This window comes from Orcinus orca, chromosome X, assembly GCF_937001465.1.
Source record: "Orcinus orca chromosome X, mOrcOrc1.1, whole genome shotgun sequence".
NCBI classification, from domain to species: domain Eukaryota; kingdom Metazoa; phylum Chordata; class Mammalia; order Artiodactyla; family Delphinidae; genus Orcinus; species Orcinus orca.
The window spans coordinates 129,299,352-129,315,150 of record NC_064580.1 but is presented as its reverse complement, the minus strand read 5'-3'; the positions used below and the strand labels follow the sequence as shown (position 1 = coordinate 129,315,150).

Here is a 15,799-nt window from a genome sequence, read left to right as displayed (position 1 = left end):
GCTTACATTTGTACTTATCTATATTCTGTAGGATTCTTTCATATGATTATTGTCTTATTTAGACTAGATTTTACAAAAATATTATTTTCTTTTCATGAACATTACCACTTGCACAGTTATCTATGTTGTATCTGTAGAGTGGGGTATCAGCTAGAACATAATTTATAGAACACTAATACAATTATACAAAAGCTGAAATAATCAGGGTTCATGATTAAGAACAAGATTTAATAGAGGAGAGATTTTTTAATACTAGAAATATAATTTGTGAAATGTCTATATTATTCCTCTAAGTGATTGTTATCTGTCTCTTAAAATCTAAGAACTTACTATTTGAAACAAATAGTCTGTACCTGAGCTTGACAAAGGAAGTTTGACAGAAATCTTTTGGTAGACTTCATGTTTCTCTTCATCAGGCAGAAGGCTTAATAAATTTTTACCCATGATGTCATCCTGAAGAAGGAAAGAGGGAATAAATTTTGTTATTTGTACTACTATATTTACTTCCTCTGTCTCCTTACTTAAGCTTATCATCTGGGAGGGAGATGCAAGAGGGAAGAGATATGGGAACATATGTATATGTATAGCTGATTCACTTTGTTATAAAGCAGAAACTAACACACCATTGTAAAGCAATTATACTCCAATAAAGATGTAAAAAAAAAAGACTATGTATTATATGATTCCATTTACAGAAAATGTCCAGAATAGGCAAATCCATACAGACAGAAAGTTGATGTTAAAAAAAGTAATAAATAAATAATAAAATAAAATAAAATAAAAAGCTTATCATCTGCCCCACGTCAGCCATCTTACAGTCAGACCTGTTAGACTTCTAAAGTCTAAAGTCCCAATTCACATTACCCCGTTCTATGACCATCACCACCTACCTTTCCAGTGCACTCATGCAAGTACCCCACCTCTCCAACAATTATCCCACCCACTGAGACCTCCAGTCCATTCACATCCCATTTTCACTGAACATTATCTCCTTCAAATTGTCACATCCCTCGTTACCCAGTTCAGATGCCATAGTCGATCATTCTAATCACTGCCATGAGCTCTTATTTGCCTGGGAAAGTCCCAACTCTGCTTAATTTCAACTCTTCAGCTACCCTGTACCTTCCCCCAAGCAACTGAATGTGTATGGAGAAAACCCCACACCCATACTGTGTATTATTTTAAATGGGCACTCAGCTCTGCCTAGAAATCATTCCACATTTCCCCAGATAATTCACTCTTCTACTCTTCAATATGACTATTTCTTGCCTTCTCCTCCTTCAAACCTGCGAAACCGTCCCCTCCGCTGCCACCCTCCTCATATTCAGCTGGGATCTCATTTCTTATTTCAATTAAAAACAAAGGGAGAAGGAAATGTCAATATCTCCCTGCACCAAATCTTACCGACCTATCTGCTCCTGTGGCCAGAGACCTGCTTTCTCTCCTATTGCACCAAATAAGCTCCTACCTAAGTCTACTGCACTGTCCTTCATCCTCTCTTGACTATTCAAGGACATCATTTCAGAAATTCTCCCCCTATCCCCCACATCTTCAAGCTTTCCCTTTCTGCTGGGTCTTTCCCTTAGCACACAAATGCTAAATCAGAGATGTTATAATGTCTGTCATCTTAAAAACAGAAACAACACAAAAATCCAAAATCTTCCTTGACACTACATCCTCTCCTCCATCTCTAACTAACTTCTCTGGTCCACTTTAGAACAAAAATCATTGAAAGGAACTATACTTGATGTCTCTCATTTCTTCACCTCTCACTCTCCCTTAAAACCACACTAATCAGATTTTTATCCTAACCACTCCACTTTTCTGGTTACCAGTGATGTCCATATCACCAAATTCAATAGTCAATTTCAACCCTCATCTTGCCTAACATCTCAGCATTTGATACAACTGACCTCTCCTTCATGCTTGAAATACTTTGTTTACTTGGCTTCCAGGACACCATACACATATGGATATCCTTTTTCTTCAAAGGCTACTGCTTCACAGTTTCTTTGCTAGATCTTTCTCCTCTTCCTGGCCACTTGGCACAAGAATGCTCAGGGTCTGGTCATTGGACCTCTTCTCTTACTATCCTGTCTCTTGTGGTCTCTTCCAGTTCCACCTCATCAAATACCATCTAACTGTTAATGACTACCAACTTCTCACCTCCAGTCCAGACTTCTCCCTGAACTCAGCTTGATAACTAAACTTGGATGTCTTATAGAATTTCAATTTTAAGACATCCAAAATAGGGTTTCCCTGCTGGCGCAGTGGTTAAGAGTCCGCCTGACAATGCAGGGGACACGGGTTCAATCCCTGGTCTGGGAAGATCCCACATGCTGTGGAGCAACTAAGCCCGTGCACCACAACTACTGAGCCTGAGCTCTAGAGCCTGCGAGCCACAACTACTGAGCCTGCATGCCACAACTACTGAAGCCCACGTGCCTAGAGCCTGTGCTCTGCAACAAGAGAAGCCACCGCTATGAGAAGCCCATGCACCGCAACGAAGAGTAGCCCCCGTTCGCCGCCACTAGAGAAAGCTTGCGCACAGCAACAAAGATCCAATGCAGCCAAAAATAAAATAAATTTTTAAAAAATAAAATAAAAATACATCCAAAACAAGTGCACCAGATATTTTCCCCTCACAAACATGCTCTTCTCTCAGTCTTCCCCAATTCAGTAAATGGCACCACCATTTACCCACATGCTTGTCCTTTACTTGCCTTTTTTCTCTCAAGCCCCAAATCCAGTCCATCAGCAAACTCTGTTGGCTCTACCTTCAAAATACATATAGAATCGGTCCACTTCTCAGCACTTGGTTTAAGCCATCATTTTTATCCTGGATCCTGCAATAGCCTTCAGTGGTCTCCCTGCATCTATCTTTGCCACACCCTTGCTCCCACTCCATTCTCCACAGAGCAGCTAGAGTCATCAATTTAAAACATAAGTCAGATCAAGTTATTCCTCTGCTCAACATTTTCCACTGGCTACCCAAGTGATTCAGAGTGAAAGCCAAAGTATACTTCCAACGTCCTTGACAGCTCTATGTTCTGGCTCTTTGCTGCCTATTGACCTTAGCCTCTCCTACCCTCCCTCTTGCTCACTGCATTCTAAGTACACTGAACTCCTTGCTCATGTTCAAATACAGCAAGCAAACAGTCATCTTGGGGCCCTTAAGCTTGGTCTTCATTCAATGTGAAACACTCTTTCCCAGATATTTGCAATGACTTTCTCCCTTACTTCATTGAAGTCTCTACTCAAAAGTATTTTAAATAGCATCAATCCCCTGACATTCTCTTCCTGACTTTTTTTTCATACCACTTATCATTACCTGACATCATAGTCACATGTATATGTTTATCTATTTATTATGTCTCCCACAATAAAATGTAAGTTGCATTAGAACAGAGACTTTGGTCGTCTTATTCACTGCTACATCCTCAACACCTAGAACACAGCTTGGCACAAGTGAGCACCCAATAAACATTAGTTGAATGAGTGAAAAATACTGTACCACGTAGTTGAAGTATGGTGACACATGAATAAACTGAATATCAGCCTTTAAGTAATGAGTTTTTAATGTGATAGGAACAAAATAATAAACAAAGTACTCTTTGTAGCTTAATTATGGCTTTGGTTGATGAACAACAAATTCAAATGATTTTTAATTTTTAATTTTTAATATTAATAATCTACAGTCAAAATTCAGAAATATATTTTTATGGCCCATTTGTAGAAGTCAGCCTACGAGTTGGCCAATGCTCAAATTAGCAGATGGATCCTGTCTCAATCAAGAAAAGTCTTGGCTCAATTCAGGGCAGAAATGTAACACTAATTTAGCAAAGAAAACATGAAATTAACGGGCAATAGATTTCTTTTTCTTGGCCACACCACGCAGCATGTGGGATCTTAGTTCCCCGACCAGGGATTGAACCCTTGTCCCCTGTAGTGGAAGCGTGGAGTCTTAACCACTGGACCGCCAGAGAAGTGCCAGGCAACAGATTTTGACAATGAAAGTCACATAGTAAGAAACTGACTTCCCCAAAGAAAAAGATATTTTTCATTCAACTTAACTTTTTCAATAAAAATGCTTTTATTGATTTAGTTATAAAATACACTTTAGGTACCAAACCAAGTTACCTCTGGTCAGTAGAGACCACTCATTTATTCCTTCACCTAACACTTGATTAACAACTGCTTCATGCCAGAACATTATGCTAGGTATGTTCACACGAACTAGCTCACCTAAACTCCTGTGAGAGGAAGAATTCTCCTCTATTGAATTCATGATGAAACGAAGGCTTGTCCGATTATTGAGAGGTCACAAGTTCAGAGATGAGGTTCACACCCAGCTCCATCTAATTCCATATCCATTGTTCCTTCCACTACAACATAGCTACCTTGAGTCCAATCTGCACCAAGAGCAGCCAATTTGCTACTGGGCCAGTTTCTGCATTTTGGACATTCTACATGAATTAATTTATTATTTTTTTGCTGAAACTTATGAGAGTTTAAAAAAATGAACCTGACATGTTCATTCTAATTTCAATGAACGCATAGTTCAGGAGGGCAGACAACACATGCACAGACAATTCTGATGCAAAGTATAAAATAATACCTTAACAAGAGGTACAAAATGCTAAGGCTCACCAGTTCTTTCATTGGCAGAAGGAAGTATAGCATTGTCACCTAAAAGAATTCCAAGTGAGCAGTCTTTTGATGGTGCACATTCCTTGGATGGAAATAGTGGCAATAAGTTTCTTATTAACTAACTACATTATTTAAGGAAGGTGACAGTGACAATGAATGCCTTATAACTGACCACCAACTACAAATAGTGGACGTAATGATCATCCCAGTGACCCTGCTATATATTAGATAAAGGGCAGAGATCTGAAAGCATTATCAACACCATGTTACTTTCGTAAATCTTTGGCATTTGCTCTTCTTATTACACAAGGCAGAAAGATCAAGGTACTTAGAGCTTAATGAAGCAAGGATAAATACCAGTGAAAAATTAAGGCTTTTTAAAAGCCAAGTTTGAAAATAACCATTAGTTGTCCTAAAAATATTAGTAAGTTGAGTCTCAGTCATGGCAAAAAAGAATAAAGGAATTTACTCCACTCCTTGACATTTACTGAGAATCCAGGCAAGCAGCATCGTTTTGCTGGCAGAGACATCCACATTAAACATGCATTAGAAAACTGTTCAACTGTATAGGGCACCAGGAAGGATAAGAGCTTCTGTACGAGGTTCAGACTGCACCCTGAATCAAACAAGACTCATTGCTAGTGATTCTCTACTACACTGTAAACTTCGCAGGGAGAAGCAAAACTCATCACAATTATCACCAAATAGCCATATACCTATGTCTAAAATTTGCTAAAGACTCTTAAAAACTCAATCCTGAGAAACTCTTTCCATGATGAAATCTGTATTTTAAATTTTTATTTTGGTTAAAAATTATAAAAGAGAACAATTATATGTTTTTTTGAGGAGGTGATGAAGTAGAGTGACTAGGAAAGCAGGCTGCTAAGACAGAGGGTAGTGAATACAAGTAACTACACATTACTACTACCAGTGACTACAAGTTTTTCCAAAGGAAAAACCATCAATGACATCAGTGATTGGGAAAATGTGGTGCCAGATTTCAGACATAAGTTTAATACCACGATGATGATAACAGCCATCATTTCAGTCATGGTGTGTTTTATAACATCATAACTTGGACTCCTCCCATCTTTTTGTCACACCCCTATCCAATCCATCTGCAAAACTTATTTCACCTACAAAACACTGACTACTTCCACATCCACCTTAATGCAATCCATCACCATCTATTGCCTGGACTATTGTAACAGCTTTCCAAGTGACTCCCCACTTCCATGCCTACCCCTATAGCCTATTCTTAATACAAGACCCAGAGTGATCCTGATAAAACAAGTTCAGATCATTTCTTGCATCTGCTCCAAATAGCGTCCTCCCATCTCAGAGGAAAAGGCAAATGGCCCTAAACAAGGTGGACCTCTGTTACTGCTCTGACCCCATCACCTCCTACCACTTTACCTTTTACTCACAGCACTCCCGTCCCAGTGGCCTCTTTACCATAGCTTTTCACACCAAGTATACTCCTGCCTTAGTGACTTCTCACTTGCGTTTGTTTCTACTTGAAACACACTTATCTGCATGACTCACATACTCACTCCATTCAAGTATCTGTCTAAATGTCACCTGATCAGTGATACTAACCACACCATTTGTAATATCCCACCTCCGGTCACTCTCTAAGTAATACTGTCCCCTATCGACAGATGAGAAACTAAAGCTCATGTCGTTAGTGAGTGAGAGTTAAATTTTAATCTCCAGATTATTTGACTCCAAAGACCAAGTTCTTTCCACCTCACAGACAGTTGCCCAACAGACAGAGGTTCCTTGATTTTTAATGAAATTGTAGATTCCTGGAGCCAGGCAGATACTCTAGAAATGGCTTGGTTTCCATATAAATATAAGATGAGTGACTTATAAAATGAAATTTTTAATCAAAGCCTGGGAAAAATTGCATGTTGTTAAAAATTACAAGTTAGGATTTAATGAGGAAAAGTGTGAAATTGTGCCTCAGATATAGTCCTTTTCAAGCCTGTTTTAAAAGAATATATAAACTCATTCCCACTTAACGTTTACGTACAGATGAATCAATAACAGTTATAGCTTTATTTTTAAGTACACCAGTCTCAGATTATCAAGTCCATGGTTTAAGATTAACAGTTCAAACCCATGTCCCAGACACCTCTACCTTAGGGTGACTATGTGTGTGTGTGTGTGTGTGTGTGTGTATGTGTGTCTGTGTGTTACTTCAAATGTTGAAGGGTGAAAGAGTCTCTTAAGAGTGAAAACTCTGAACCAAAATACATAAGGAATCAAGGAAAATTATATAACTAACACCATTGCTGTGAAAAATCTTCATGTGAGGATCCTCAGGGAAAAGTCTCCAGTCTCAGTCAATGGCAAATTTGGTTTAAGTAATGTCAAATACCTCAAAAATTTGGGTAGTTTTCTGGTCTTCACTATAACAAAATTTAATGTGTAATGGATTATACTCCTACATTCTTTCTTTTAATGTGCATTTAATAAGACCATTCTCCTATGATATAACTCCTCTGAGGTCCAATGCAATGAATATCTCTAATATTTGCATTTTATTCAGCTGTTCTGTTATTCTATAAATATAAGCTGAATTTCGAAATCCAAACTGCTTTCTAAAAGAAAGGTAAGAGAATGAGAAATAAAGAAATGGACCTTAGTACCTTTAAATAAAAAGAAAAGAGCAGAAAAGCTCTCTGAGTTTCCAAGTGGGCCGTAGAACATGCCGGCTGGAACAGCATAACTAGCGGGATAAGCTCCTAATCTTCTTCTAACTTAACTAAATAATAATTTAACAAAACTTCTATTCATTTATGTGTTTCAAACTTGAGTGCTATAGATCTGTGGGTCAAGTTCTTAAGACAACTCTGTGGAGTGAGAAATATGCAATGAAAGCAACAATCCAGATGTGTTTAACACAACCAGCCAAGTGACAGATTCAGGAGTGGTGGTGGTGGATGTACTCTACACAGCCCCTCTTCACACACAGGCATGCATGCAATATGAAGGTATGCAGTACTTTCATGTTTAAGTGATATATCTGGTAGGTGTCCAGCCTGAAGATCCAGAAAAATTTTAGGAAGTCATATATTCTAAGTCAATGGGGCTAGGAAGATATAGAAAGCTTTCCTGAGAGGGATATAGTGACACCAAAGGGCTCAGGAATGAGTGACTAATTTGAACATCAGAGACTCTGACTATAACTCATGTGTAGGTCTCTCCAGCAATATTTACAACATTTCTAAATTAGGCAATCATTTCTAATTTTTTTTCCAAATGAGATCAGGATTTGCTCTTCAATATAAAGAAACAAAAAGCAAATCAGACCTGGAAATGGATGCCATGAGCCAGCATGACCAAAGCATGACATTCATTGTTTAATCAGTATGTGGTGGACTCAAGAAATGTACAAAATCAGACACATCCATCTTGTGAGGGCTGTCTTGCAAAGTAGTCACCTTGGGGATTATCCCCTGAGTCTTCTTTGGAGCTCTCCTTCAGGGGCAGTTTAAAAACCATACACCAACGCACACACACCGTTTCATTACCTTATATCAGAGTTTGTTTTCATAGCTTTAAAACTGAAACCAATGGAGAGGACAGTAAAACAGGTGCGCGTTTTGACAACATTGAGAATGTCTTCTCTGATGAGTTATACGCTGCTGAAAACAAATAATAAACCCCTAAACGACAAAGCAAATGATCCTTTCCCAAAAGCTGGGAGAACTTACTGGTAAATGGCCAAGGAGAGAAGAGATGTTGTCAGTCACGAAAATTATCACTCCATCTGTGCTCACTATTATCATAAAGCCATCTAATGACTAATGAAGAGAGAATAATAATGTAATTAAATAGTGGAACAATAATAAAATGATAGCTTTATTTCTAAATGCATAATTATAATCACACACTGAAAGTGTATTGTGGTCCTTAAATATCAATAAAGCAGGCACAGACTTAATTAAAATTCCATTATTCTGCCTCCTACACAGAATCTACTTAACCTTAAGCATGAGACGTTTATCAAATGATGTGTCACTTAGACAAACAAATTTCAATGTATACCCAATTAACACAAAACTCTCCAACACAAGCTACGAAGATTCATTTCCGTGTGTAGGTTGTTTCATATTCAATTCAAAATTAATTTTAAAAACTGTAAGAATATCTTGGAGGGCATTTTCGTTTGTGGTTAGTTTAGTCATCTATTTATAAATATGGGTATTGCCATCACTTCCCTGCTATATAATGGATTAGATATCCAGACAAATGCCTCCTGGTAGAGAATACCTAAAATGATGATTAAAATATATTAAAACTTATATTTCAAAACAGGGCCAAGCTTCTGGTAAAGTAAGGGAAACGATCTGACATCAGAAATGACTAGAACATGAGAATTCAGAGGTAAGGGGATAACGGAGCTTGCATATGCCTTGGGAATATCTACACAACACTGATGGCATAGAGCTGGGAGGACAGAAAGCAAAGCCTGGGCCCGCACAAGGTCGGGGGTGAAATCAGAGACTCCTGCATAAAGCCAGGCCTCCCAAAGGGTAACTCTCTCGGCAGACAAAATAGAAAGATCTTATCCAGCAAAAGAAGCCAGGGGATTCACAACCTGCCCATCCTGCCTCAGCTTCCACTCAGACTAGAAAAGGAAAAGAAAAACGAGTGTCATCTGGGAATTACAAACAGAAGCCTACACTCGCACAGATTCGGAGCTGGAATTCAGAACTACCTGTGTAGCCCTCAACACTCCAAGCCTATTATTTACTTTCACATGGTCCTGACCCCAGATATCTAGTAAAAAGAAGTTGAAATCATCTCTAGAGAATGATTTTAAAGCCCTCAAAGAATTCATGCAGATAAATTCCCAAATAACATGAGATTGTAATGAATGATTAACAAACAGGAAAAAATGAAACATCATGAACAAGAGGCAGTATAAATAATAAAATGCAAATCAGATTTTAAATGCGCAGATACTGGAAATATCAGGGATAGACTATAAAATAAGCATGCTTAATATGCTTAAATAAATTTTAAAAGGGTATTGAAAACATAATGAAGGAGCAAGAGACTCATAACTGACTAGGCAGATGTGAAAAATAATCAAACAAAATGTCTAGAAATAATATCATCAAAATAAAAACTCAATATGTAGGTTAAATAGCAAGTTAGAACATAGCTGGAAAGACAATTTTTGAACTGGAAGACAGAGCTGAAGAAGTGACTCAGACTGCAACACAAGGAGACAAAGGGATGGAAAATAAGAGAAATTAAATGACACAAAGAAGAGAGTGAAAAAGTGAACTAGACATTTCACACATGTTCACTTTATTCTCATAACAACTCTGTGAAACAGAGATATTTTACAGAGAAAGAAATCAAAGCTCAGAGATAGTAATTCTTTCAAGGATGCATAACGAGTAAGTGACAAAGGCACAATTCATATCTCTGTCTGTCTGACTCAAAAGAAAGACCATGGTCATTCGGGCTTTAGTTTGTGGCCTTTGAACTCAGTGAAACTTACCAGTTCCATTGGAGATAGAAACCATGAACATGTTTCCTCATGTCACTGAGGAAAAAATAAGGACTTAAAAGCCTTATTCAGTAGAGTCTAGCAACCTGTGCTGAATGACTCTACCAGATAATTACTTAACTTGACACTAAACTATAGAAAGAGTTGTTCATTTTTGTTGTCACTCAAGATCAGTGGGTTCACTTGGCATAAGAAGCATCTGGGCAGCATGTTAGACATGAAGGCTCCTGGTCTTACCAGGATTGAGATTCCGATTCAGACAGTTTAAGGTGGGTCCCAGGAACCTGTATTTTTACCAAGCTCCCTAGGTAATTCTGAATGCATGGTCTCCTAGCCACACTTTGAAAAACCACTATTCTTTATCTTCTATTGCACGTATTCTACATATGAAGTAATCAAAGAACAAACTCCCTCTTACTTGTAGTATCATCTGGTTGAGATCTTCATAGCTATGACGTGATGGAATCCAATTAGATTTCTCTCTAGAGGCTTCTGGATTGACTTTGCCTTTTTAGAAAAAGGAAGAAAGAAAAAAAATGATTAGCTTATGGGTATTAGATTTTTCAAAGTTATAATTTTATGAAAAAGACTCTCATGAGAAAATGCTGAGTGCTAATGAAGGATCTGAAGTAGACTAACTAATTGCTTATAAATTATCATAAACAAAGAAGTGTTCAGAATTGAAAAAGACCTTGAAGATCATCCACCTGAATTTCTACTGATCTACATGATGACCTTTCTAACAACATTATGATTTTCAACCCCCAATTCTTTCCTTTTCTTGACTTCTTTAAGTCTTCTGAATTCTATCAAAACCCAGTATTCATAATATACCAGATAAGGTACAGGCTGTGTCGAATGCTCTAGGTGTATTCAGACGTCTAAAATCTCCTCAATCCCTGGGTAAAATAAGGAATTCCATGATTTAGTTTCATCGAATTAAGCTTTAGCAAGGGCCCTTAACTAGAAAATCTTTATGTCATATCTTGTAACTCTCCAAAGCTGCTGACACTGTTCTATCTCTCACACATTCTTCAATGTTTTCTGGTTTTCCCATTGAGCAGTGTTCCGGCTCCTGTGCTCATTCAGAGACTTTGCTATCAACATCTGCCCCTCTCCACCTCCCTCAATCCCACCCACACCCCTAACTTCAGTAACTCAGGGACCTCACTAACACAGCCCTCCAGTCTCCAGTTGTTTTAATGTATGTCAATAAACGTTCGTTTCTTCTCCTCACAAAAGTGTTAGAGACCCATAAAACTTTGCTCCCTATTCAAAATGTTAAATCCTTTGACAAGGACAGCTCTGACAGCAGACTTGCTTTCTTGGTGGGTAGGAGTCTCATATCCTTTACTATGAGTAGATGTGGATAACAAGGGAGCCAAGCATGAGTAGAACAGCTCCAGAACCCTCACTCAAGAGGGAATGAGAAGAGGGTGTATAACTACATGGGGAGTAGAAATAACATGAAAAATAAACCATGCCAATTGCACAACTGCCTCAAAATCAGTCTTCCTGACCACTGCCCCAGCCTGGAAACTCAATTCTGGTCACAACTTCTCAAATTCGGGAAACAACCCATGTCACTCTCCCATGGCTGATTTCTGAGGTCATTTCCCCATTGACTTTCAGCTCCACCTAGTGACTTTCATCTCCTGTACTCCCTACAAAGAAATAAAAAAGACAGAAGAGAGTCCATATATTATTGCCAGAAAATAAAGCCAATGTATTTTATAAAGCAACCATAAAATGCTTTTCTACCTTACTATTACCCATGAACATGTTCTTGTTTCGTTTCTAGGGTGGGCACCATACCCAATTCTTCACTAAAACCCCAGTGTACAGCATAGTACTTAACTCACAATAGGGACTTGGTAATTCTCATTATGCTGAACCTCATTCATTCATTTATTTAACTAACATTTACTGGGCTCCTACTATGTATCTTTTAAAGGCTGATGATAGAGCACAAACAAGACAAATAAGGTGACTGTGCTTTTGTATCTTACAGACTAGTGGGGGAGACAGATAACCAACACAGAGACCATGGAACTGATCATTTCATATATCTTTAAGCACAGTAATTTCGACAGGGTGCTCAGGGAAGGCCTTGCTGCGAAGGTGAGTAATGACAGGAAGAGAGCCATGTGAAAACCTGGGAGCAAAGAAAGCATCTCAGGCAGAGGAAGCAGTTAAGTACAAAGGGAGACAGGAGGTCAAAGGGGCTACTGTAGGGTGACCAAGGGATAGAGCAGTAGGAAATGAAGTCTGAGAGACGGGTAGGACCAGATTATGTAGGGTACATGGTAAGGAGTTGGCAATATTCTGAGTGGAACAGGACGTGCTTTTAAGCAGGAGAGTGATGTATGTTTTTAAAAGATCACTATGGTTGTTTGTGAAAGATAGGTCAAACTGGGGAACAAGAGTAGAAGCAAGGGAGTCTCGCTGGAAAGCTTCTCTGAAAGGAACAGATGATGATGGCCTGGATTAGGGTGGTACACCAAGGCTATGGAAGTGGGCAGAGTGAATGGATTTGAGATATATTTTAGAGGTAAAGCCAAAAGGATTTGCTGATGGATTGGTTGAGGGGGTGGAGGACACAAGAATGACATCTAGATTTTTATCTTGAGCAGCTAGAAGAATGGTGGTACCTGTTACTGAAATTGGGAGAACCAAGGCTGGGGGTGTGAGAGGCAATTGAGTGGAGAGGAATCAAGAGGTCCTGAATAGCCATGTTAACTTTCCTGTTAGATATCCAAGCAAAGAAGTCACAGAGGAAACTCTCTTGCTGATTTAATAATGAGTATGATCCTCAAGTATGGAGCTCAGGGAGGAGGTCAGCGCTGTAGATAGATTTAAAAAGTGGGGGGCATTGACATCCAGGTAGCGCTTCGAATTAAGGGGCTGGAAAATGAGTGTAGATATTGAAGAGAAAAGGTCCTAGGACTGAGCCCTGGGGCACATCAATGATTAGAAGTTGAAGAGGGAAATAGGGGATGCAAAAGAGAGAGAGAGAGAGAGAGAGAGAGAGAGAGAGAGAGAGAGAGAGAAGGAATGGCCAATGAGTTAGGAGAGAAACCAGAATCAAGTTATGCAGTTATCCTGGAAGCCAAGAGAAAAATGCTTCAAGAAGGAGGGAGTGGTCACCTGTCCAATGTTTTTGAAATATCAGGAAAGATGAGGACAGTTAAGGGACCAAAGAATTCAGCAATGTGGAGGCCACTGCTATTCCCGACAAAAGTAGTTGTCCTGGATTGGTGGGAGCTCCAGCCTCAGTGAAGTGGGTTGAGGAAAGAATGGGGCATGAGGAAGTGGACACAGGGTCTATACAATCACTTCAAGAAGCTTTGCTGTGAAGAGGGCACAGAAATAAGGCAACAGCTGAAGGTATCATCTGGTCAAGAAAATTTTTTTTAGGTAAGAGCTCTTTACAGCACGGTTACATGCTATGGGTATAACCTGCTCAGATGTTTTGAGTTAAATCTACTTAAATATTACAGGTACCGTTTGACACCCTTGGGGCTCTGTTTGCCTTAGCAAAATTTATCATATGCCTTCAAGTGCCTAAGATACAGAAATTTGCATTGTTATTGCCCAGAATACTTCTACTAATTCTCATTTCCTTTTTCTACTTTTGCATGAACCTCAATAATATTTTCAGCATTGACTATAACAAACTTATGAATGGAGAGAAAATAAATAGCCATGTATCAGAAGGTGCCTCAGGAGATCATCTCGTCATTAATCCCTCCCAGAGATGTTTGAGGTAAAGGGAGAGACCCAGCTGTCCCACCCACAGCTATAAGGATGGGTCGGGGTGCTCAGTTCCAACCTCCATTCTTCTGTGAAAGGGCAGCAGCACTCTGCGATGTTTTAGCTTTGCGTCCTTTCGTAGGATAACCGTGACTTTGCAGCAGAGCACGCAGTTCTGTGAAGAAGTTCCTGACGCGGTCCTTCGGTTTGTTTTCAGATGCATCAGGTGCATCCCTAATTGACAAAAAACAATCAAGGTTATTAATAATAAGGGTAGGGCTGGGAATTCAGAAGATGGATAATGGATGGGGAGAAATAAGAAGAGAGAAAGGGAGATGTTAATGTCAACATCTGAGCAAAAATCTGGTCCCTTGATAACTCATAGAGCAACAAAAACTGTGAATATTAAAATAAGGAAATGAAAGCCAATCTCATCTCCCTCAGACTGTGAGGCCCTTGAGGGTATCTGTCTCCATGTCTCCCATACCAAAGCCCACACAGTGTCTGGCACAGTGGCCTATGAATTATATAAAATAAATCCAAAATAATTTGAATGTAATGGTGGGTCTTTGTTCCACCATATATTCTTATCTGCTTTTTCAAGAGTACTTCTGATTAAATACAATTGTTTCTAAATGATCTATAATTATTCAAGAGGCTCTCTAAAAGCCAATGTTCCTTCTCAGAGAGAAGGCTGAGCAATGAAATGCTAATTGAGATTTTATTTTTTACCTTTAAAAAAACACAGACCATTCTGAAAAATCCTGACCAAAACTTTTTGAGTAGACTGGAATTTACTTTAGATTCTCAAACTGGAAAAATACGGTAATTTATCTTCTCAAATGTAAATGAATTTCAACTCTAGGCAAGCCAAGGCCTCCAAACAGGTTTCTCAACCGATCAGGAACTATAAAACCATTTATTCAGTGTCAGCTCTGGGCAGCCACTATGCAAGGCATGGAGGACACAGTTTGATGAGGGAGGCTGTCAGGACATAGGTAGTGTACACAGTATTATAATAGAGTTGGGGCTGGGGTTATGGAACACCCGCCAGAGAGATCACATTTCCCTTTGTGAGTCAGGTTTCCCCGAGGAAGGAGAATTTTGCTAGATGTGAAATAAGAACGGAGGGCAGGGGAGAGGGCTTTGACGGAAATATCAGTTAGGAATTCATACCTCTTCTTTCTCTTTTTCCCGTCCTCATCCATTATTCAGTGCTGTAACAAAAAATTCTGAAATCAAGGTGGAGCCACATTTTACTAAGAAATCAGTCTATGATGAATCACATAAAGCAATAAGACTAATCAAAGTTCTCAATTGCATAGCACTTTTCCCTCAAGGAATGCCTACTTCTTTTAAAGATAGAATTTCACTAAATACCAATAACCTTCTCATACGTTATGTAGATGCTGAAGACTTGCTTTATTGTGTGATCCCCGATGAATGTCTGTCACAATAACATTACAAATGAATATATTTGAAAAAGTTACAAAAACACTCTGTGAAGCTACATAACTTAATCCCAAAGTCAAGTATTTGTAGGTTTAATTGCATACCCTTAGATTCCTTTAACTTCCACTGATTTCAAGAACACAGTGAAACAAAGACAGATGTACGTTGAAAGCTTCAGATCTAGCTACAATATCATGTCACAATAGACAAAAATCTGTATTTATCGTTGATATCACAGAAATCCTCGGCATATAAAAATGACCTTGAAATCACCACAGTCCTCTCCTTTGGACTGTATAATTAGACTCGCACATCACCTCAAGGTCAAAACCTCAAGATAGAAGCCAATGACATTCAAATACATGTGTGTTAAATAAGAAGGAACTCTTAAAATATGGCAAACATCTTTAA

At 38.8% G+C, this 15,799-nt stretch overlaps 1 long non-coding RNA gene across 1 annotated transcript; it reads right to left on the bottom strand.

The window, feature by feature from the left end:
* Nucleotides 1–353: 353 nt before the first annotated feature.
* Nucleotides 354–15,144, bottom strand: LOC125963121 (uncharacterized). Its single transcript, XR_007474909.1, has 5 exons — nucleotides 15,113–15,144; nucleotides 14,016–14,170; nucleotides 10,602–10,690; nucleotides 8,373–8,462; nucleotides 354–453 (listed from the first exon to the last, which is right to left on the bottom strand). It is a non-coding gene; the product is annotated as an uncharacterized LOC125963121 (long non-coding RNA).
* Nucleotides 15,145–15,799: the final 655 nt, after the last annotated feature.